Here is a 25,521-nt window from a genome sequence, read left to right as displayed (position 1 = left end):
TTATTGTAGAGATCTTTTACCTCCCTGATAAGCTGTATTTCCTAGGTATTTTATTCTTCTTGTGGCAATTGTGAATGAGATTGTATTTCTGACGTGGCTCTCAGCTTGGCTGTTGTTGGTGTGTAGCAATGTTAGTGATTTTTGTACATTGATTTTGTATTCTGAAGTTTTGCTGAAGTTGTTTATCAGCTGAAGGAGCTTTTGGGCTGAGACTATGGGGTTTCTAGATGTAGGATCATGCCATCTACAAACAAGGATAGTTTGACTTCCTGTGTTCTTATTTGGATGACCTTTATTTCTTTCTCTTGCCTGGTTGTTCTGGCCAGGACTTCCAATGCTATATTGAAGAGTGGTGAGAGGTGGCATCCCTTTCTTGCACTGTTTTTTTAAGGGGAATGCTTCCAGCTTTTCCCCATTCAGTATAATGTTGGCTGTGGATTTGTAATAGATAGCTCTTATTATTTTGAGGTATGTTCCTTCAATACTTAGTTCATTGAGAGTTTTTAACATGAAGGTTTGTTGAATTTTATCAGAAGCCTTTTTTTGCATCTATTGGGATAATCATGTGGTTTTTGTCTTTAGTTCTGTTCAGGTGATGAATCACAGTTACTGGTTTGTATATGTTGAACCAATCTTGCATCCTGGGGATGAAGCCTACCTGATCATAGTGAATTAGGCTTTTGATGTGCTGCTGGATTCAGTTTGCAAGTTTTTTTTTTGTTGTTGAGGATTTTTGCATCAATGTTCATCAAGGATATTGGCCCAAAGTTTTCCTTTTTTTGTTGTGTCTCTACCAGGTTTTGGTATCAGGATGATGCTGGCGTGATAGAATGAGTTGGGGAGGAATCCCCCCTCCTCAATTTTTTGGAATAGTTTCTGTAGGAATGTTATCAGTTCTTCTTTGTACATCTGGTAGAATTTGGCCGTGAATTCATCTGGTCCTGGGCTGTTTTTGGTTGGTAGGCTATTTATTACTGATTTGATTTTGGAGCTTGTTATTGATCTGTTCAGGGAATCAGTTTTTTCCTGGTTCAATCTTGGAAGGGTGTATGTGTTCAGGAATTTATCCATCTCTTTTAGGTTTTCTAGTTTGTATGCACAGAGGTATCCATAGTAGATTCTTCTGGTTATTTTTATTTTTTTTTTTTTTTTTTTTTTTTACAGCCCAGAGGTCCTTTATTTATTTATTTTTTTAACACCTATTATGCCATGAATTCATAGGAAATAGGTTCCAGCAGCTCAGGCTCCTTCCCATTGGTTCTCACAAAGTGTGCTTCACTGGGTGGAGCAGGCTGGCGCTTTAGTTGAACCCAGGTACCTTTCTCTTTGGCTTCTTTCTTTTTCTGATCATTTTCCTTCACGCGTTTCAGGAAGCTATCTCGGCTCTTAGAGTGCTTAATGTGCTCAATACGCACATTAATTCTCTTGGCAAGAATCTTGCCCTTAACTTGTTTGTTTACAACAATGCCAACAGCATGCTGGGTAACATTGTAGACTCTTCCAGTTTTGCCATGGTAACACTTGTGGGGCATTCCTTTTTGAACAGTACCCATACCCTTGATGTCTACAATATCACGTTTCTTATAGATTTGCATATACGTGGCCAAAGGAACAACTCCATGTTTTCTAAAAGGCCTAGAGAACATATATCGGGTGCCTCTCCTCTTTCCCTTTGTGTTTGTCATTTTGGTGAATTACTGGAAGATGGTGGTTCCGGCTTAAAGCGGTTATTTTTATTTCTGTGGGGTCAGTGGTAACATCCCCTTTGTAATTTCTAATTGTGTTTGTTTGGATCTTCTCTCTTTTCTTCTTTATTAGTCTAGCTAGTGGCCTGTCTATCTTACTAATTTTTTTCAAAACACAAACTCCTGAATTTGTTGATCTTTTGAATGGTTTTTCATGTCTCAGTTTTCTTCAGTTCAGCTCTGATTTTGGTTATTTCTTGTCTTCTGCTAGCTTTGTAGTTGGTTTGCCTTTGCTTTTCTAGTTGTTTCAGTTGTGATATTAGATTGTTAATTTGAGATCTTTCTAACTTTTTGATGTGGATGTTTTGCGCTATGAGTTTCCATCTTAACACTGCCTTAGCTGTGTCCCAGAGATTCTCATATGTTATATCTTTGCTTTCATTAGTTTCCAAGAACTCTTGATTTCTCCTTAATTTCATTATTTATTCAAAAGTCATTCAGGAGGATGTTGTTTAATTTCCATGTAATTGATGGTTTTGAGCAATTTTTTTAGTCCTGACTTCTATTTTTATATTGCTGTGGTCTGAGAATGTGTTTGGTATGATTTTGGTTCTTTTGCATTTGCTGAGGATTGTTTTATATTTGATTATGTGGTCAATGTGCTATGTGGTGATGAGAGGAATGTATATTTTGTTGTTTTTGGGTGGAAAGTTCTGTAGAGCTCTATCAGATCGATTTGGTCCAATGTTGAGTTCAGGCTATAAATACCTTTGTTAATTTTCTGTCTTGACGTTCTGTCTAATACTGTCAATGGAGTTTTGAGGTTTCCCAATATTAGTATGTGTGAGTCTGTGTCTCTTTAAAGGTCTCTAAGAACTTGTTTTATGAACCTGGGTGTTCCTATGTTGGGTGCATATATATTCATGATAGTTGGGATCTGCTCTTTTGTGGTTTCCATTTGTTTGGTAGATTTTGTCTCCATCTCTTTATTTTGAGCCTATGGGTGTCATTATGTGTGAGATGGTTTTCTTGAAGACAGCATACCATTGGGTCTTGCTTTTTTATTCAGCTTGCCACTCTGTGCCTTTTAAGGGGGTGGGGGCATTTAGCCCATTTACATTCAAGGTTTCTATTGATATGAGTGGTTTTGATCCTGTCATTGTGTTTTTAGCTGGTTATTATGTTGCTTTATAGTGTGACTGGTCTGTGTATTTAAGTGTGTTCCTGTATTTGCTGGTAACAGTCTTTCTTTTCTATATTTAGTTCTCCTTTAAAGATCTTTTGTAAGACAGATCTGGTGGTAACAAACTCCCTCAAAATTTGCTTATCTGAAAAGGATTTCTTCTTCACTTAGGAAGCTTAGTGTGGCTGGCTATTCTTGGTTAATTTTTTCTTTCTTTAAAAATGTTGAATATAGGCCCCCAGTTTCTTCTGGCTTGTAGGGTTTCAGCTGAGGGGTGGACTGTTAGCCCAATGGTGTTCCCTTTGTAGGTGATCTGCCCTTTCTCTCTAGCTGCCTCTACCATTCTTTCATTTCAACCTTGGAAAGTCTGATGATTATGTGTTTTAAGGATGATCTTCTTGTGTAGAATCTTGCAGGAGTTCTCTATTTCCTGAATTTGACTGTTGGCCTCTCCAGCGAGACTGGGGAAGTTTTCATAGATGATATCCTGAAATACGTTTTCCAAGTTGTTTGCTTCCTCCCCTTCCTTTTCAGGGACACCAGTGGTTGGTAGATTTGCCTTCTTTATATAATTCCATATTTTTCAGAGGTTTTGTTCATTGCTTTTCATTCTAATTTCTTTATTTTCATTTGACTGTCTTATTTCAGAGAGGCAGTCTTTAATTTCTGAGATTCCTTCCTCAGCTTGGTCTATTCCACTGCTGATATTTGCAATTGCATTGTGAAATTCTTGTACTGTGTTTTTCCACTCTGTCAGATCCATTAGGATTTGGCTATGCCATCTTTCAGCTTCTGTATCATTTTATTGTCATACTTAGTTTCCTTGGATTGGGTTTTGCTATTCTCCTGAATCTTGATGATCTTTGTTCCTATCCATATTCTGAATTATACAACTGAGCCTGGTTAAGAACTCTTGTTGGGGCCAGGCACGGTGGCTCATGCCTGTAATCCCAGCACTTTGGGATGCCGAGGTGGGTGGATCACAAAGTCAAAAGATTGAGACCATCCTGGCCAACATGGTAAAACCCTGTCTCTACTAAAAATACAAAAATTAGCTGTGTGTAGTGGCGCATGCCTGTAGTCTCAGCTACTCGGGAGGCTGAGGCAGGTGAATGGCTTGAACCTGGGAGGCAGAGGTTGTAGTGAGCCAAGATCACGCCACTGCACTCCAGCCTGGTGACACAGTGAGACTCCGTCTTAAAAAAAGAAAAGAAAAGAAAAGAAAAAAAAGAACCCTTGTTGGAGTACTACTGCATTACCTGAGTTCTTGCATTGGTTCTTTCTCATCTCTGCATGTGGGTGTTCCTTTAACTGCAGTGTATATTGAGTACAGTCAATAGACTTCTTTTCTGGATGTTTTCACAGGGATAAGGCTTTGTGCAGCATCTTTATTTGTAGCTGACTGCTTGTCTTTGGTCTCACAGCAGGGTATGTTAGTGAGGTATTCTGGGGGTTGAAGCTTTGGAGTGTGATTCAGTAGGCGGTGCTTAGGCATATCGGTCAGTTGGTAGGCTGTTGCTCAGTTGTGTGTCTTCCCTATATTTCCTTACTGTTGCAGCCACGCTCCCTCTCAATGCTCTGAAATTTTGGGCTCTTCTCTCACTTGAGTGCTGGCTGTAGATTGCAGCTTGGCACTCCTGAGCTACTCACCACAGCTCTGGGGTGTTCTCAGAGTTTATTTTCCTTCCTCAACTTGGAGGCAGCAGAGGAAGGGACATTAGTAGTGGTTGTGTCCAAGGGTCTTTTGCTTGTCTCCTGGGGACTCCACCCCAGAGAAATGCAGGTCGTCAATCACTCAGTGCAATCAGTCCAGGATGGAGAGTCTGTGCTGTGGGCCCAAGCCAGGGGTTCCCTGCATGGGGACTAGTATTTTTAAGATGGCTGAAATATATTCAACGAACAAGGGCTTTTATATAAAAATAAAGTGATTCCACCAATAGTCTTTATTCAAAGAGAAAGGTTCATAGTCAACAACATGACTCTGGTTGTTAAAGGAAATAGTGAAAATTGTGGAGAAGATAAAATCTTAGACATAAGATGTTTTTTATTTACAGTATTTTGAGTGAGGGAGTGGGCTATGAAACTGCATTAAAAAAACACCAAAATACATTGCTAATAGAAAAGCTGTTTGCATAAATTTACACGGAGGTAAAATCACTTCTTCATGTTGTTGATAAAACCGGTAAAGATGATTTTGTGATATGTGGTGGTTTGGGAATATATTACTATTTGGCCTAGCCTGAACCTGTCACCCACAACTGAATGATTACAGTTTTTACTGTTGAGGTTGTAATGTTAGGAATTATTAGAGACCAAACTGGGGCACACTGGGAGCTTAATTCTTTCCCATACTTGATGATTTTTTTCACTACTCAGAAAATGAAATCAATGAGGTATTATTGGGAATATTTATAAACCACATCCTAATGCTGCCACAGATAATGAAAGAATACTTTGCAGAGTCAAGTCAATCCAAGAGAAGACAAGGAATTTATTTTCCATGATTTCCTAAATTTACATAACTCAAACTTTCAGCTTTTGAATCTGAGAGGCCTTCCATTTAGCATCTCTCCAGTCCTGTAAGTGATTTTTCATAGTAATTTCTGTACAACTTCTACATCCATGATCATGATTAAGCTGAATGTATGGAACTAGCTGAGAGTCACCAGTCCCTGACTCCCAAGAGGACCACGAATTTGTATCAGAAGGTTCTATTTACCAAAAGTAGAGTAACTAGCTGTCCTGTGAATCAGGCGGTCTACTGGACTGGATTTCATGCTTTTAAATGGCAGGAAAGAGAGATTATTTCACAGTTAATGTTAGTCTTAAGCATTGTTATAACTTTTCTTAAGATTATACTAAACATGGCAGTCCCCATATGCACCAAAAACCCATTAACAGTGTGCAGATGTCTGAAGTGTGAGAAGCACCGTTCACAGCTGTTATTTCCAAATGGTGAGTATGAGAGCAGGAAAACTATGGTTTATATTACACTTTAAGCATTTCTGTTTTGTATTTGGTTTGTAATGTGCACAGTATTGAGTACAGTGATAAGTCTATATGCTTATGTGAGTACACATAGAATGCAAGTACATGCTCAGAAGTTTTTTTATGGAAGGGACCCATAATCAAAAAGTTTGAACACTTACAGAGTTTGGAGGTGTGTCCCCACCCAAATTTCATATTGAAATGTGATCCCCAAGGTTGGAGGTGGGGCCTTGTGGGAAATGATTGGATCTTGGGGGTGGATTTCACATAAATGGTTTAGCACCATCCCCTTTGTGCTGTCCTCGTGACAGTGAATTCTAGTGAGATCTGGTGTTTAAAAGCGTGTGGCACCTCACACTCTCTGTTGCTCTTGCTCCCGTCGTATGAGAAGTCTGCTCCCCTTTCACCTTCTGCCATGACTGTAAGCATCCTGAGGCCTCCCCAGAATCTGAGCAGACATTGAAACCATGTTCAATCATGTCCTCTACAGCCTGCAGAACTGTGAGCCAATTAAACCTCTTTTCTTTATAAATGACCAGTCTCAGGTATTTCTTTAAAGCAATGCAACAATGGCCTAATACAAAGACTGCTGATAAACTCATCTGACATAATTCATGTACACTCCTATGTTGTCAGCATGGTTTGCTTCTTTTAAATCATTGAAAAGTGGTGCCCAAACCTCATCAGTTTTTCAGCCCATCTAACTTTGAGTTTTACCTGGATAGGGACACTTTTAGAAAAAACTCATGTCCACAGGTGACCAGTGCAGCTGTTCCACACTCCAACAGTGGCCTCACGGGCCTTTCAGGGGCTTCTCTGTAAGCCGTGCTGGAGAAACACTCTCCTCATTCTCAGGAGGATCCTGGGTGTTTGCTGAGTGTAGTGATCTACCTAGGAGCAATCGAGGATGTCTGACCCAGAGTCATTTTACTGCCTTTCAAGACCCCTGCATCCTGTTGGACGACCTGAGTTCAGGTTGGCTCTGCTGCTGAGAAGGCTCCATTCCCAAGGGAGTAGGGGCAGGGAGGGGTGGGCAGCCTTGCCTAGAGTCTAGGATCCAGTTCTCATTCTCCAGTCACCATGAGCCCCTGCCTGGGGAGCCAAGTGCTTATCTTCTCAGTCCAAACATCCTTGCATCCTGTTTGCTGTGTCTGACAAATTAGAAGCTAGACAGAGGGACTTTGTTATTAACTGCACATATGCAATTCACATTGTAGATGAAACTGCTGGAAATGTTTATTTTTAAACATAGTTTTGTTTTGAAATAGAGACAGGGTCTCAGCATGTTGCCCAGGGTTTTTTCCAACTGCTAGCCTCAAGCCATCCTCCCACCTCAGCCTCCCAAAATACAGTTTTTAAAATTTATTTTTGAAAGAGTAATATAACGATATGGCCAAAAATGAACAAGAAGTGCCAGAGTATATTCTATACAGTGCAACTCAGTCTCCTCCCAGCTGTACTTCCCAGAGGTCATTCCACACTTTTCCAGAGTGAAGCTGTTGATTAATAAACACATGTATGTTCTTTATAAACACAAGATTAGAGTGTATGATCATCTTCATTCTGCACATTTTTCCAATAAACAATGTCTCAGCAATCTTTTTGAATTAGTATATATAATCCTACTCTCACTGTAAATATTGGTACACTGTAAATGTTGGTGTACTATTCTTTCTTTCTTTCATTCTTTCTTTTTTCTTTTTTTTTTGAGAGAGAGTCTCACTGTGTCGCCCTGGCTAGAGTGCAGTGGCGCAATCTCAGCTCACTGCAATCTCTGCCTCCCAGGTTCAAGCAATTCTCCTGCCTGAGCCTCCCAAGTAGCTGGGATTACAGGCTCATACCATCAGGCCTGGCTAATTTTTTTTTTTTTTTTTTTTTTTGAGGCAGAGTCTCGCTGTCGCCCAGGCTGGAGTGCAGTGGCGCGATCTCGGCTCACTGCAGGCTCCCCCCCGCCGGGGTTCACGCCATTCTCCTGCCTCAGCCTCCCCAGTAGCTGGGACTACAGGCGCCCGCCACCTCACCCGGCTAATTTTTTGTATTTTTAGTAGAGATGGGGTTTCACCGTGTTAGCCAGGATGGTCTCGATCTCCTGACCTCGTGATCCGCCCACCTCGGCCTCCCAAAGTGCTGGGATTACAGGCGTGAGCCACCGCGCCCCGCTGACGCCTGGCTAATTTTTGTATTTTTAGTAGAGACAGGGTTTTGCCATGTTGGCCAGGCTGGTCTCGAACTCCTGACCTCAAGTGATCCACCTGCCTTGGCCTCCCAAAGTGCTGGGATTACAGACGTGAACCACCACGTCCAGCCCATGATTTCTTTATTCAGCCTCCACTCATGGACATTTAGGTTGTTCCCAGATTTTTTTTTGCTATTAAAAATGAGAATACTGTGAATATCCTTGTACCAACGGGAATGGATGTGTAGGGAAAATGCCTAGACCTGGCTGGGCATGTGTGTAAGGTGCATTATGATAGATATTGCCAAACTGTTCTGTGTGAAAGTTGTAGAATTAAGTTTTCTTGTCAAGAGCATATTAGAGGGGTCATTTGCTTTAATATACAAAGTTTATAAAATATTTTTAGTTTTACCTATTTGATAGTTGTTAGATTAATTAGGTATAATAGCTGCATTTTATTATTAGTGAGGTTGACTATATTGACACGTGCTTAGACAGTCTCCTTCCTCTCTTGAAAACTGCTCACGTGTGTCGTATTAGGTTGTTAGCATTAACTTTCTTACTGGTTTGTATAAATACTTTTTACATAGTAAGGACTGTAGCCTTTCCATATGTGTTGCAGATACTTTTCCCAGTTTGTTACTTGTATTTTGACATTTAGGTAATGCTGTTTTGCAGAGTAAAGGCTTGTTATTTAATGTAGTCAAATTGCACAATTTTATCTTTATAATTACTAGGTTTTGCTTCTCACTTGAAAGGCTTCCTGGTATATTGCTTAAATATTCACTGACAAAGATTTAATCTTTCTGTCTTCCCAGTGCTCTTACAGCACCTGGAAAGATGTGAATTTCAAGGATGTATTAAAATGACTGCTTTTGTTTTACTCCGGATAAAACCGAGTCAGTCTGAACCCTACAGAGGAGCCCAGAATGATTTATCTTTGTCTCAGAGGCCTGCCTTCCTCTCTCTGTCTCGGAGGTTTGCCTCCACCTCCCCCGAACCTTGGCCCAGAGGTTTGCCTTCTCTCTTCCTTCCCCCTTCTTAGTGGCTTCTGAACCCAAGAATCTGTCCTGGAACCCAAATGGAAATTCTATGCAGAAGCCCATCTAAGTCTTAGCAGCAATGTTATACTCGTTTTCTTCTTTAAAATTAATGAATACACAGCCAGAGGTTTATTATGCCACACACATTGTGTTCACCACTCTTCATGATTAAAAATTTCCATTCTGGGGTCCAGGACAACTTTCTAAATTCATCACCGGGAACTGCATTGCAACATTCTGGCCCTATGATTAATTCTAGAGCTTTTGAAGAAACCCAAACTGGACAGACAGTTACTGAATTTTTGTAATGTCCGAGGCTTCCAGGAGGAGTGACACGTATCTCTGCTGGATGAGCTCACAGTTCCAATGAGAAGATACGAGCTGAAAGATTGCAGCAGAACTGGTAAGTGAAAGCACGGAGAGGCTGTGGGAAATGGAGGAGGGGCAGTAAGATTGAGAAAGAGGTAACAGATGGGGTGACTTTGGACCTGAGACCTGGGCAGGCATAAGATGTCTCACTCTCTATTCCATTCTTGGCAGGGGATGTTTCTTTGTATCAGGTAGCTTTGCGCTTGTTTTGTTCCATAAAAGTAAATCCCTGTTCACTAAGGAATTATGATAGTGAATGGTGACTCTCCGGAATTATAGGGCTAATTCCAAAAGAATCTTAGTTTTATTCCCCTACATTGTAACATTAACACTCGGGAATTTTGTTTATCGCGATGTTTAATAATTTGGCCAGCAGAGGGCACTGCATACTGACAATCTCTCCACACCAGTCGCTCAAATCCTCAAGGGTTCCAGAAGTGTTAGGGCTTAACTCAGCGGTGTTTGCAAGTGCTTTGCTCTTCTGTTTCAGACATAAACATATGTCAGAAATTAAAAGAGGGTTGTAAAGCAGGAAATTAGATTAACAGTAGCATATAATTTCCCTCTATTTGTTAATAAGGAGAAAAAATATTGGTATGTACACCCATGTCTACAGGGTTTTAAATGTAGCTGTATTAATTAATGTATTAATAATATGATAACACTACTTCTTGCATAAATCAACATAACTTCTAAATTCTCTTTGAAAATATTTTTGGTTTTATATTGTGGTTTAATTCTCAATCATAAACTAAAAATTAAAAAAAACCGATGCCTAATATTATACTTTCTTTCAAACCTTAAGATAGATATTATTGTTTGAATGGTATCAAAATGTTGTGGTTCTGCGCAAATTCTTTTTATAACTTCTTACAATGATATTTTAATTTATATTTCCACATATGGATATGAGGATTCGAAAACATTTTTGATGCACAATTTTCTTCTCTTCATCTCCCCATTATAAAAATGTAAAGGTGTGTTTTAAAACCCATTTGCTCTTGGTTAAACTTGACAAGGTGGAGGCCCCTTTGTTAGCATGGCTGGTCCTGTGAGTTCATGCACAGCCTTTGTGTTTTTCTTTTAAGGAACAAACTAAACTGGTACCATCTAATGCTACTGACTTGATTTGCCATAGCTCATCTCTATGATGTAAATATGGATTCTCTGGCATTTGCAGAGTTAAGACAGTCTCCTGGGATCAAAGCCTGCATCACGTAAATACAGGAGAAAAGCTACTAAAAATTTCTTACAGTAGGAAAACACTCAAGAAAGTTTTTATATTAAAAATCCCTTATCCCAAAAACTGTAGGCTGTGTTCTGATGATGTATTACTAATTTATCAGATACATTTAATGACAGTTTGTAACATGATCCTACTAAGTGAAGGAATGGTGCTCTGACAAGCACTGGGTAGAACTGAAGAAGGTATGACATTCTCTGATCACTTAATTCATGCTCAATTTGACTAGCAATTTTATTTAGGTTTATTGCTTGCTGTATAATATACTTAGTTGTATAAGTAAGATACAGTTTAATAGTATTTAAATATTACTTTGGAAGCTTCTAAGGGAAATAATTCTAATTCTGAATAATACCAAATAGCTCTGCAGCATGTTGGGATTTAAATATAGATTAAGTCACTACTGTAGATTAAGTCATGATTTGTCTTTTAAAATTGGAAAGCGAATTAACTTTTGCCCACTTCTCTTTGCAGTGAGTGACTGGGTACCTGTGGGCATCTGCATTCCACATTGTGTCTGCAGTGCCCTCTTGTGGCCTTGCATCTTTATGCAGATAGAGTCTTCCTCTACTACTATCTTTTGGGGCTTCTTCCATTTCGCTTTGCATTGGTGAGGCTACTGGAATAGGACTTACTTGAGGCCGGTTCATTATCTACAAGTAGGATATTGGTACCAGACAGCACTAGGAAGACTAATACAATCTTGGAGAGGGTACATCATAGCTTGATGTTCTAAAGATTAGCTTTAAGTCATTACATTTTTAGTCATTTATTTCAAGTGATTATTCCTCATAAAAAATTTTTATTATCAAAGAGCCTTTCTCCATTTGTCCCAGATCAACAATGACTGGTAAGAGGTTCAGTACCTAAGAGTCATCATATATCGTCCTAACCACCTCTGGCCTGATCTATTTTACACTGGGGCATGACTGGCATTCACTCCAGTCTTCCATGGCCTAAATAAGATTAGTACTCTGAACACAGTAAGAACTTCATGATTCCACCTCAGTTCCACCCAAGGCAAGGGGAATACTTCCCCCATTTCACAGACGTTTATATGGTGTCTTTTAGGGAAGAGGCCAAACACAGATGGTTATGGTTAAGACCTGGGTTCTGTAGTCAAACCTAGGCCAGCCCATAGCAAACTTTGTGAATCCAGGCAAAGAATTCAACTTTACTGCCTTCATTTTATCATCTGCATACTGGGGAGAGTAACAGGTTGCTGTGAAGATTAAGTGCCAACAGGCCTGTGAAACATTGAACAGTCATTATGAGTTATTGGTGCTAAAATGCAATTGGTGCTAAAATGGGCCTTTCCTATACATTTTTTGATTTTAAATTAATAGACTTTAGTTTTTAGAACCATTTTAGGTTTACAGAAACATTGAACAGATAGTACAGAGATTTGTCATCTATTCTTCCTTGTACAGTTTCTTCTATTAACATCATCCACTAATATGAGACATTTGTTATAATTCATGAACAAATATTAATACACGGTTATTAACTAAAGTCCATAGTTCACTCTGGGTGTTGTATACTCTATGGGTTTTGACGTGACTAAGACATATCCACTACTGTAATATTATAAAGAATATTTTCATTGCCCTAAAAATCCTCTGTGTTCTGCCTGTTCATCCCTGCCTCTCTGCTGCTCCTGGCAGCCCCTGATCCTTTTACTCTCTGGATAGTTTTGCCTTTTCCCGAATATTGTACAGTTGGAGTCATGCAGGATAAAGGCCTTTCTGGCTGCCTCCCTTCACTTAGAAATTTGCATTTAAGGTTCCTGCATGTCTTTTCATGGCTTGATAGCTAATTTCTTGTTATTTTTGAATAATATTTCATTGTCTGGCTGTACCACAGTCTGTCCACTCACCTTTTTTCCTATAGTATTTTAACTGCTTCCTTTCCTGTGTCGCCCACTACTGTGAGCCAATGGAGGAAGAATGCTGCAGTATATCCAGTACTGTAGCCTTAGAATCTGGGACAATACTCGCTAAATAATAGCTCTTCAATAAGTATTTGTCTAGGTAAGAGAAGTTGAAAGAAAGAACTTTTGACTTGACTACAGTAGCATTTATTTTGGTAGTGGTGCTAAGGGACAGGGCTTCCAAAGGGCTGTCATAAGTGATTCCAGTTATTAGTCTGCTTTTTTCTTGGAACCTGAAGGGTTTGGTGGTCCTGGGAGCGCACTCCCTGCGGCGGAGCCTATGGTGCAGCAACACACTTCCCAGGGAGCTGCAGTGGGCCATGGACACGCGTCAGTGGGCATGCCAGCTGGACGTCTATTTCCAGTCGTTCTAGCAACTTCTGCTGTCAGGAGGGACCCCTGTGTTCCCCGGAAGATGGCTCAGTGGTGACTGTCACATCTCTGCCTAGAGAAGAGTTAGTGTGGTCGGGGGATGTGGAGAAGAACTGGCATAGGATGTGATCAGTCGTAGTTCCCTGGGTTTCCTTATAAATCCGTCTGTAAACCATCGAGTGTTTATGGATAAAATCATGACAGTAAAGTATTTATTATTTAATGACTGCTGCAGGGGAAGTTTTAGAATTTTCATTGGCTAGGCAAGGGAGTATAATTTGTGTTGTAGGTGGTGGTGAAGGTTACTCCTAAAATCAACATTATAAGCTTAAAAAAAAAAGAGAAAGGAATAATAGTGTTTGGTATAAAAGTGACCTGAAAGAAAAGTGTCTGAAAGGTTTTTGTTAATAGAGGAAAAATGTTTCTTCCATGGACTTATGTGTTCAGAAAAATTGTTTGTTCAATTCAAGGAGAGACAAAGATTCAATATACAATTCTTAATTTTTTTTTTTTTTTTTTAGAGACATGGTCTCACTTTGCTGCCCAGGCTGGAGTGCAGTGTCATGATCATAGCTCCCTGCGGCCTTGAACTCCGGGGCTCAACTGATCCTCCTGCCTCAGCCTCCTGAGTAGCTGGGACCAAGGCATGTGCTACCATGCATGGCTAATTTTTTTATTTTTTATTTTTTGTTTTTAGAGATGGGGTTTTGCTTTGTTGCCTAAGCTGCTCTTGAATTCCTGGGCTCAAGAGATCCTCCCACTTTGGCCTCCCAGAGTGCTGGGATTACAGGCACGAGGCACCTCACCAGGCCAATTTGTTGTAAATTGAAAAACAGAGGATCAAAGATCCATTCTGTGGCAGGGCATCATAAGGAGAGGCCTGCCCTTGAAAGACCTGTCCCAGCAGCTCAGAGTGCATGTGGGGAGGGCTCAAGGCAATTTTCAATCAATCAATTATGAACTGAGTTGTTTTAAGCACCTCCCCCTATTCACCCTGTTGGTGAAAGAGGGTTTCCCACCCTAGGGTTATAGAGATGGCCAAACCCATGGCACCTGACACCGGACAGGTGTCCAGCAGGGGATGGGGGAGGCAGGCTTTGTAGTAACAAGAGGAGGAGGATGTGGTTGGCTTGTTTGGATAACTCCATGGGCTGGCAGGAAACTGAAGCCCTCTACTCAGGGATATGTGTGGTCCCATGATAAGGAGTGTCCTTTAGCTAGGGGATCTTTCCCACAGGAGCCCAGATGGGAGGGGAACTTGAGGTAAGGCCATTGAAGGCCCTCCTGGTTTCCCAGATGTCAAGACAGCATACAAAACTGCATCTTAATTTTAGGCCTTACACCCATGTGTGTAGGTTAGGGATGTCAAAGGGAGAGTAGCATGTGGAGGCTAATTAATTAAAGATAATTAAATGAGCCGGGCGCAGTGGCTCACACCTGTAATCCCAGCACTTTGGGAGGCTGAGGTGGGCGGATCACGAGGTCAGGAGATCAAGACCATCCTGGCTAATACGGTGAAACCCTGTCTCCACTAAAAATACAAAAAATTAGCCGGGCATGGTGGCAGGCGCCTGTAGTCCCAGCCACTTGGGAGGCTGAGGCAGGACAATGGCATGAACCCGGGAGGCGGAGCTTGCAGTGAGCTGAGATCGCACCACTGCACTCCAGCCTGAGCAACACAGCGAGACTCTCAATAAATAAATAAATAAATAAATAGGTAGCCAAAGTAACCAGATTACCTTTTTTTCCTCCTTGTAAGAGGCAGCCCACATTTAAGGAACAGTTCCACTGTGCTCTCTGAGTCACTTTCTTTGAGCTTCATCACGGAGTATTCATAAGAGGCACACAGCTCACCCACCAGGGCAAATGAAGGGAAAAGTTCCAAAGAGGTGCTTCATGCCTCATAGCAGGTAATTCCTGAGCAGTGAAGGTTTAGCGTCCCAGACATGAAACTTTAAGTTTGGTTTTATACAAGGGTCCCACGTACCTTCATATACCCACATATTCTTTAGCAAGTTTGTGCGTGTGGGCCACAAGCACAGAATGATTTCTTTCTGCAGGCTAGATATGGGGTTTTCATTTATTTTTAATAATTTATTTTATCCTCTGGTGGGATTTTGTATATACTAGCGGATATTCTCCAAAGGCACATATCATATTTACATGATAATTGCTCAGGTAGACAGGTGCGGTGCTCGTACTCATTGAATATGGTGTGACTAATTTATTCCATCATGTCAAAGATCACTGTTGATACGAAGTTCTATTTATTGTCTTTGAGTGTGTTTTATACTATCATGGGGTATCTGATTTTTATTTTATTTTATTTTACTTTATTTTATTTTATTTTATTTTATTTTTTTTGAGACGGAGTCTCGCTCTGTCACCCAGGCTGGAATGCAGTGGCACGATCTCGGCTCACTGCAAGCTCCGCCTCCCAGGTTCACGCCATTCTCCTGCCTCAGCCTCTCTGAGTAGCTGGGACTACAGGCGCCCGCCACCACGCCCGGCTGATTTTTTTGTATTTTTAGTAGTGACGGGGTTTCACCGTGGTCTCGATCTCCTGACCTTGTGATCCGCCCGCCTCGGCCTCCCAAAGTGCTGGGATTACAAGCGTGAGCCACCGCGCCTGGCCCTGATTTTTATTTTTATTCCTGGGCATTGCTCTATTTTCTTCCAAGGGCCCACCAAATATAGGTCTGAATTCTCAGATTTTGCTACAGAAAATTATGTACTTTCTAGATTTTCTTTCCAGAGACCCTTAAGACCAAAACTCTGGTTTCTAATTGCACCACTTGTTCTTAATGTTTGGCCACTCATTTACTCCCATAAGGGTTTCCCTGTTCACTGAGAATAAATAGCCAAGCCCCTGATTTGTCTCTTTCTTGCAAAGGTGGATTAGTGAGTGGAGAGGTCCAGTACAGGACTCCAGGAGTGAAGGAGCTGGCCTCACTCTTAAAACTGCAAGTGCTTTTTCCTATTTCCACTCAGTGGCTATGAGATCTGCAGCTCTCAGCCCCTGCCTGCCTGGCACCACCGTGACTCTGTCTAGCGTTCCCATCCAGTGTGGGCAAGGCAAGATTTAGGCCAGTTGTTAAAATCCTGATGAGAGTTAATGCATGCCGAACAGGGATTTACATTCTAGCTTGAGAGTCATTAAAAATGAATGCTATGCTGAGCTATTTTATCTTGGCTTTTGGATTTGGAAAAGCCTCTAATAAAAGCCTCTAAGAAAGACTATGAATAACTTGAAAGTCCCTTCATATTCATAATAGATATTTTGCAGCAAAGAATTTCCAATGTCCAGTTATAATCAGTGACCAATAGTCAGCCGCCAGAGTGGGAATTATTACTGTGACTTCTCAGGCATCTGCTTAACCTGGGTAGGCAGAAAATGAGAATGTTTTATGTCAGTAAATTAAATCTGTTACAGACAGATCAGCCATTTATGGTAGATGACAAGCCTTAGTCATCGCTTACTGTCAATAATAATATTGTAAGTATGTAGTGGGGACGGTGGGGGCTGTGATGTGTGTCGGTATCTCTATAATAGACTTCTCTCCAAGATGCAAGTATCCAGAGATACGTTTGGCAGATAATAGGTTCAGTTTTATGAGCTTTATTGTTATCTTGGTGATGTGCTGATACCTAAAATCTCAGCATAGGCATAGCTGTAGCAACTGGAATTGCCTGGGGTTATAGATTGCTAAATGTAATTATTCAAGCACAGTTGTGTTGACAGGTGACTTCAGAAATATAGAGATCCTAATCATGGCTCTGCAAAGTTTGGTGGGGATTGCTCCTTGAATAAATAAAATATACAGTTTATACTGATATCATGTAAATGAGCTTCTAAGAAAGAGCCCTATTAATGAGAAGAAAGCACGTTGCATTAGAGGTCAGATGTACTACTTTTAAAATATCTGAGACAGAAGAAGAAGAATTTAGCAAGCATTCATGGAGAACATTTTTTGGATGTCACTTTAGGTTACTGGTGAGCACTGAAATAATTGAAATCCATTTCTGACTTCACAGATTTAACAAAATTACTTAAACAACACACATGTAGACAAAAAAAGCCTCTGATTGAATATAAGCCCTATGTAAACAAAGAATGTTAGTTTAGGAGACTAGAAATTCATGTAAAAATATTCTTTTTAATCCATGGGCTCATTAAAGGGAGCTAAATTGTGGCAAATTAACTGAATCAGGTATTTGGGGTATCCAGGCCATCTAAATCTCTCCCTCTACTCAACTGTGGCTTCTGCCTGCTGAGGAGGGGGAGTAGGGACTCAAAATATATCCAATATATTAAATAAAATATTCATGATAATTTATATAACTTGAAATTTAGTGCTTTTCCAACAGAGTTGCTAGATTTAGCAAGTAAAATTACAGGATGCCCATTAAAATTGAATTTCAGATCAGCAAAGAATATTTCTTTTCACTTTTAATAGAGTTTATTTTTTAGAGCAGTTTTGGGTTCCCTGCAAAACTGAGCACAAAATACAGAAGAGTTCCTATATAACTCCTGACCACCCTCCTCCCTCATATCTGCATCCCCCACCAGCAGAGTGGTACATGTGTTATAATTCATGAAACTATATTGACACATCATTATCACCCAAAGTCCACAGGTTACATTACGATTCACTCTTGATGTTGTACTTTTGGTGTTGTATGGGTTTTGAGAAATGTATAATGATATGTGTCCACCATTATAGTATCACACAGAGTATTTTCACAGTCATAACGATCTGTGAATCTCTGCTTATTCATCCCCCTCTCCCTTAAACTCCTGGCAACCACTGATCTTACTGCCTCCGTAGTTTTCCCTTTCCCAGAATGTTGTAAAGTTGGAATTGTACAGTATGCAGTCTTTTCAGATTGGTTACTTTCACTTAGTAATGTGCATTTAAGTTTCTTTCATATGTTTCTATGTCTTCATAGCCCATTTCCTTTTAGCCCTGAATCCTATTAATATTCCATTGTCTAGATGTACCACAGTTGACTTACTCATTCACCTGGTGAAGGACATCTTGCTTGCTTCCAAGTTTTGGAATTAAGAATAGAGCTGCTATAAACATCTGTGTGCAGATTTTGGTGTGGACGTAAGCTTTAAATTCATTTGGGCGAATGCCTAGGCGTTTGAAAGCTGGATTGTATGGTAAGAGTGTGTTTGGCTTTGTAGGAATAATTTTTTTCAGTTTAAGTATGTCCCTAGTATTGCATGACATCCCTCCCTGCCAAAGATGGAGTGGCTTCCTGCAGTGCAGTGCGTGCAGAGGTCACAACATTTCAAGTCATGGTTGTGACCAATAGGGTAAACTTTTACATTTCTATCTGCCCCTCCAGTTGGGGTAACTCACCCCTACCCACTGGCTGGATACCTTGGCAGCCAATGGGGCTAGAAGCAGCCAGAGACCCCATTCGAGGATGGCTGGGCCAAGACACATTCTTGATCCTGGTTGTGCCAGCCACCCTTAAAGTCCCTACTGGACTTGGTGCTGTGGGCTTAGAGGTGCCCTAAGTTCCAGAACTGCCTCTGGGCTTCTTGCCTTCTCTCTCATTCTCCTTCTGTACCATGCTGCTTTCTGGTGCCCAGGCCTTGTTCCTACTGCTCCTGACTTTGTTCCCCTGGGCTGCTGGGTCCCGATGATACCAAAGATTCCTCGAGGTGAGCTGAAGCCTTCAGGATTGAGGCCCACGGTCTGGAAGGCATGAGCCCTTCTCCGTGGAGCTGTTTGAGGTTAGAAGGAAAAGCAGCCACTCCTGTGTCAGGGCGATGGCAGTGCCGGGTGTTGCACAGGCTGGGTTCGGCATGACCACTTCCGCTTCCCTGCCAAGATCGCTGTCGCTCAGCCACTTCTTGAGGCGAGGCTCCAAAGCGGTGGCGTCAAAGCTGGCTGCTCAGTGGAGGCCCCTAGGGAGCTGTGAACGCCCCCGTGGTCAGGCCTCACTAGGCTCAGTAAGTCAGGAGGCTCAAGGTCGCCGCAGGCATGGGTATTCTGAGTCTCCGAGGGCGGAACCCCTGGTCTCCGGGGAGGGGAGCTGCCGCTGGGCCCCAGCTGGGGGCACCGCGGAAGGCATTTCCGCCCCGGGCACTTTGCCCAGCCAGCTGTCCCCCAAGCCGCAGCCTTCTCACTTCGGGGAGTCGAGGCCCTAGGCTGACCTCAGGTGCTGGGGTGCGTCCCTGGCTGCCGTGGGGTCCATTACCTGACGAGGAGCAGCTGTGGGCGCCGTGCGTGCCGGTTCCCTGCGTGCCTGGCCCCAGAATGGACCAGGCTGGAGTGCGACGGTGATTTGAGGCAGTCACTGATTATTCCTATGCCTCCATGGACTCTTCTTTTGGAAAATCTAAATTCCCTAAAACTCTAACAGTTAATCTGATAAAATGGGATATAAAATAATATTTTTCCTTCCATGGGATGTGAGGAAGTTGAGATTCAAAAAAACAGTCACAAAAACGAACAGAGTGCCTGGCGGCCTGGACTCCGGATCCTGTGAAATAAACCCGGCCGGAAGCTGCTCTTGTCCGAGGACAGGACTCCTTGAGTCACCTTATTCCTGCGAATAAAGGTGTCCCTCCCACTGGTCAAGCTCTTGAACTGGGTGAATAAACCCAATTTTTGTAAAATCATAATGTTAATTGACTAACGGTGGAAACAAAAATTTAATCATAAGGTTTGTGAATAGGCATGGATTCCAAGCAAAGAGACTGAGATGCTTTAAAACAGATGTTTTTCACCAACCTGTCCACAAAAGAGGCTATTTTGCTGGAGATCCTGGCACTCATTGTTGCCTGAGATTTTTCCGGGACTGTGGATAGGAACGGTCACATGCAAGCTGTGACTCTCATTGTTCTGTGCTTCCAGGGAAGACAAGCTACCTTTTGAATTAAAAGGTAAATAAGCCATTAGGTTAATCTTTATTCTTGCAATTTATGAGCAGTTTTTTTTTCAATTCGCATATTTGTGCTCCAATTACCTTAATTTTGTACTTCAATTTCAGATGCAGCTCTTTTATTCTTGATATATTCAGGTCTCATTTCAACCAAAATATAAGGCTTTTTAAAGCTAGAGAAATATGTGAGTGATTATGTTTGCTGATAATTAAACACCTCAGGATCACATATAATCAAGTAAACTTTATTCATTGAGACATAAATGGATAAAATACAGAAAAACCAAGAAAATAGTTTCATGGATCTGGTTTCAATTCTGCACGACCACCATTTTGGGAGTCCTACTATGTGTCAGGCACAGGAGATTGTTATTGGATCAACAAGAGAAATATAATGTCCTATCTATAAGGTGATGACAGAGGAAATGGATATGGTATAGATAATTTTTATTAAATGGTCAAAGGCAATTTTAGATTTAGATAATATTTGGCTATAATTTTGTTATAAAATGCGCACTTAAATTTTAAGACTTTTAATGGTAATGATATAAATGTTGCATTGAAATTTCAGTACTAATAATGATCACGTGATGTACTGATATATAAGTCCAGGGAAGAAATAGCCATATAACAGAAGAAACCTCTGATGGTTCTAATCCCTGAATATAGGTTAATGTTTCATGATTTACTAATTTTCTTAGTAAAACAAAGAATATCGTATAGTGACTTGTACTTATATGAACACAGATATATTCCAAATATTATGGAGTATTTCTTCATGGTCTAAAAAGGGAGTCATCTAAAAAAGACATTTAATATGACCATGACTTGGCATTGGAGAGTTAAAGTGGGTTTACTCTCATTTGCTTTAATAAGTGCTTTATTTTTACATTTTTATTATTAAAAATAATCTCAGAATTTTCTGGTCTTCCAAACAAGAGGAGAAATAAATTTTCAGAATTTTGAGCCAGATAATATTTGCACTCATATTTCACCTTTGCTATAGAATTCTAACCAGTATTTGCTGTTGCAAATAAATCTTCTAAAAAAAGAATGGCTAAAAAAATTGCTACTAGGTGTGCACCAAATGCTTTTCTAACAGGCAGTTAAACTGGATTATATAAATCAAATGTAATGATGGTTTTTAAGTCACCATTTTCTCCAGGTCCATTTCATTTTATGATTCTGTCATCAGGTTTCTTTGGTGACAGGCAGGCTTCCTCTGTCTTTTTTCTGCATTCTTGTCATTTTATGTCAGCTTTATTCTTTAATTTGAACTTGAATCACGTCATCTATTCTTTCTTTTTTCTCCTTTAGTTTTGCTTTAGTTATTTCAATTCTATACCTTATATGTTCTAAGTATTTCATACACAAATAGCTTTTATCTCAAGTACTGAGAACTCTTCTAACCTATATAGGTTTTCTTTACTTTAGGATATGATCCAAAAATATTGAGTTGAATGGACTTACTGGATTAAAAAGGCTGTGATTAAGTATGTTAATTTACATTTTGATTTGTGAAAAATCAAAGATGATTAGCAGTATAATGAACATATTTGAAATAATTTGGGCTCTTTTAGCCAGAATTAGAATAAGATTTGTGAGGAAGAAGTTGAATCTGCTTTGTTTATTTAACACTTTTCTTGCCAGTGTATTTTATGTGGATACAGCACTTAGGAACATCAGAAACATACAGTATTATCATGCTGGAGAGAGATTGTGGGAAATGCTTCTTTTGCTGTATATGTACTCTTTTAGAATTTTGATCCAAGTTCTGGAATGTTTGTTATATCTGTACATATGCTCAACTGTGTCTTGGATTTGTTACAGTGTCCAGAGAGCATATCAGACTTTTCCTCTGTTTTTCTGGGGAAGTAAAACATACTTTGATGATTCTGGAAACTTTATCCGTATTTTGCTACACATATATACATACACATATTTGCACAATGTAAACTCTATATTATGAAAATAACACTTACTCATTAAAAATCAAGAATACAGAAGTCCTGCTCCTCTGGGCTTTCTTTCTTAATAATTCGGTGTCTATTCTTCCCAATTTTTTTCTATGTCTATAGCAGTGGTTCTTATACTTTAGTAAGCATCAGACTCTACTGGAGGGAGTATTAAAACAGATTGCTGGGTCCCGCCCCACAGATTCTAATTTAGTGTGTTAAGGGATGACTGTATTACTAGTTTTAGTTCCTTGATTGATTACTCTTGAACTCTAAGTAATATTTTACCTTTTAATCTCTTGTTTCATTATATGTAGACAATATCTCTTGATTACCTACAGTGTGATATGATGTGATATGAGTATATTAATAACATTATTCTTTCAACTCTTCCTACTTAGTTTCCAAATCTTGTTTACTTGTTTGTCAACATAATCTTTGATTCCATTCTTTGACCATAATTGTCTTCTTTTCTTTGTCAAGAGTTTGATAATAACTTGGAAATGAAATAGTTTTCTTGATCTAACTGGATACTTATTGTTCTCTAGAGCACCATGTAATGCACAATGATTTTCTTTGTTTTTTTTTTTTTTAACTGTTTGTCTTACATGGAGTTTCTATTGCCTTTATTTTTTTACTTTACCCTATACTTTTACCATAGCCTCATTTAAAAATAACTCAATACAATACCACGTATTCTGTTGATATCCCCTTGCCCAACACTTATCTCTATATCCTTTATTTTGTTATTTTATTTTATTTATCTTTCTCTGCTTTTAACTGATTGCTCTCTAGGATAGCTACACAGCTGTTATCCTGGGACTGTCCTTCATAGCTGTTCCCAGTTGGATCATCTCTTTACTACATTCCCTAATTTCTTCTTTCTTAGTCCTTCTTGCTGAATTACACCCTTCATTAACTTCCTAAGAGGGAAATCAATATGCTGAGTCATGCATATTTGAAAATGTCTTCAATCAGCCCTTATAAATGATTAAGTGGTTGGCTTATGTAGAATTTTCCATTGAGAATGATTTTCCCATGAGAAATTTGAAGACATTACTACATTGTCATCTACCTTCCAGTGTTAGTGATTCTCTTTCCTTAGCAGATTATTTTTCTCCCGTATTCTCTGGAAGCCTTAATATCTTTTCTTTATTCTCAGTGTTCTAAAAATTATCTAATTATTCTCTTTTTTTCTCTTCTCTGTTGTCTCTGTTGGGAATCTGTTAGTTTGATGGAAAACAAACTTGATTTTGTCCAATTTTATTTGATGACTATCATCTCTTCTTTATATTCTGCTTTTCTGTAAGATATTCTTCATTGAATGTCTTATCTTCCAAGTGATTGGCAATCATATTTTAATTCCTAAGAGTATTTTCTGATTCTCTAATTTTTTCATTTTGATAGAAAATATTATTATTTGTGGATAGACTATCTCCTTAGAGGTATTTGAATATATCACTTAAAATTTTTTCTTTTCCTTTATTGTTTCTTTTTCCTACCCCTGCCCCACCCCCGGAGTTAATTTATTTACTTTCTTAAATCTTGGGTTTTGTATTGTCTTTTTAATCTTGGCCCTTATGTTGCAGGATTTCCTGAAATATCTGGTGACACTTGGTTGCACATTCATACTTAAGAATGAGGCACTAAAAACTTATGACTGAGAGCCCAGACTTCATGGATTAGTTTTTTTTTTTTTTTTAATTTAACAAGGGTGTATTCACTGGAATACATGCAAGTAAAGAAAAATAACAGAAAAACTAAAATGAAATGAAGCGTATTCAAACCACTTCCATTCTGTGACTTCTAACTTGTACTCTTTGCTTATATATGCAGGGTACAGGAGGCCCCCAACATGGGCCAATGCAGTGAAAGAACCCTGCATTCCATCCTCCATGGCTTAGTTCTTGATACTTTCTAAAACACCAAATTACGGATGGCTTTTCTTAGTGCTATGTCTCTTGAAATGACTCTTCTGTTTCTTCCCAATATTGTGCTCAATTTCTTTAAAAAGATCATCTTCCTTTTTTGGAGGTGGTGGCCCAGAGTGACTTGTATTGCAAAAATAGGCTGCCAAGTGTTTTGCACATAAAAGTTAGGGATGGGATGAAAAAAAATCAACATTTATAGGCTTTTTTTTGGGGGGGGGTGGAGTTTTGCTCTGTCGCCCAGGCTGGAGTGCAGTGGCGTGATCTTGGCTCACTGTAACCTCTACCTCCTGGGTTCAAGTGATTCTCCTGTCTCAGCTTCCTGAATAGCTGGGATTACAGGCATGCGCCACAAAGCTGGGCTAATTTTTGTATTTTTAGTAGAGAAGGGGTTTCACCATGTTGGCCAGGCTGGTCTTGAACTCCTGAGCTCAGGTGATCTGCTCACCTCGGCCTCCCAAAGTGCTGGGATTACAGGCAGGAACCAGTGCGCCCGGCCTATAGGCTGTTTTTCTTCCCATGTCTCAGTAATACTCTCCTTGTTTGCTGGCACTTTTGAGCCTTTAATTTCTCCAAATCAGCAACTAGCTTGACTGAGCCCCCCATTCCATGTCTTTTAAGTTGTGATTTTCCTGCTGCACTTCGTCTTGCATATACAATCTTATAATTGCTTTCAAAATCTCCATTCCATTAAAAATAAAATTTTTGTGGAACCTTATTCCTGTACTATTATGCTAATGAGGTCTGAGAAATGGGGGCAATAAAAATATGTTCTCAGTCTTGTGTCCAAAGTATAAAATGTCACATGTAAAGTTTATATGCAAGGTATATTACATCTTATTTTGGTGAAATCACAATTTAGAAAGGATTATGATTGGGCTGAATTTTAAAAGTAATGGGAGACTTTTGTGCATGAATCAGTGTACAGAATCAGCTGTCAATGGATCCCTGACAAAATCCTTATTTAATTTTTTGTCACTTATGGGAGACTTTTTTTTTTCCCCATGGGAGCTGTTCTAGAACAGCACTGTCCAATAGCACCTTCAGTACTTGGAAATGTTCTATATTATTTGCATTATACACTATGGTATCCATGAGCCACATGTGGCTTTTCAGCACTTGAAATGTGGCTAGTGCTACTGAGGGAATGGATTTTATATTTTGTTCAATGTTAACTAAATTAATGTGAATAACCACATGTGGCTGGTAGCACCTTGCTGGACAGGCAGTTCTAGATCAATGGACTGTCATTTATCATCAGGATTTAGCTATGTGGATTCTTTTCTATAGCATGAGACATCTCTTTTTTTTAAAAAAAAGTATTTTTTTTTTAATCCCACCAAGTATTAGTTCTTTACAGGCAGGAACAGGGCAGTTCATGCTCATTCTTGCATTTTCAGTGCCTAAAACAGTGCCTGGCACGTAGTAGATGATCAAAAGCATTTGTTGGCCAAGTGAATAGAGAATAGAGAAAGCAAACAAGATTTTGAGTGTGTAGATATGAGCTTTATCAGGCCATTTCTAGGTAGAGATTTCAGACAAGGATTGAGCTGTAAAGAATAGATGCGTCACTTTCCACTTCAAAATGTCATGTAACAAGCACTTTTATGCTATCATAGAACACTTCTTATGTTGCATGTGAACAATTTATTCTACTTGGATGCACATTTGCCATTTTATTTGTGCAGTTTTTCACTTAGCTAAACCCTCTGTGTTCTTTCTGATTCAGCTTAAATGACACCAATG

At 39.8% G+C, this 25,521-nt stretch overlaps 1 pseudogene; it reads right to left on the bottom strand.

The window, feature by feature from the left end:
- Positions 1-1,202: 1,202 nt before the first annotated feature.
- LOC100580268 lies at positions 1,203-1,712 on the bottom strand (annotated as a pseudogene).
- Between the last annotated feature and the right edge of the window lie 23,809 nt (positions 1,713-25,521).

The sequence above is a fragment of the Nomascus leucogenys genome, chromosome 4 (assembly GCF_006542625.1).
Source record: "Nomascus leucogenys isolate Asia chromosome 4, Asia_NLE_v1, whole genome shotgun sequence".
Classification (NCBI taxonomy): Eukaryota; Metazoa; Chordata; class Mammalia; order Primates; family Hylobatidae; genus Nomascus; species Nomascus leucogenys.
Note: the sequence above shows the minus strand (reverse complement) of the source record. Positions and strands in the feature narration are given on the sequence as shown.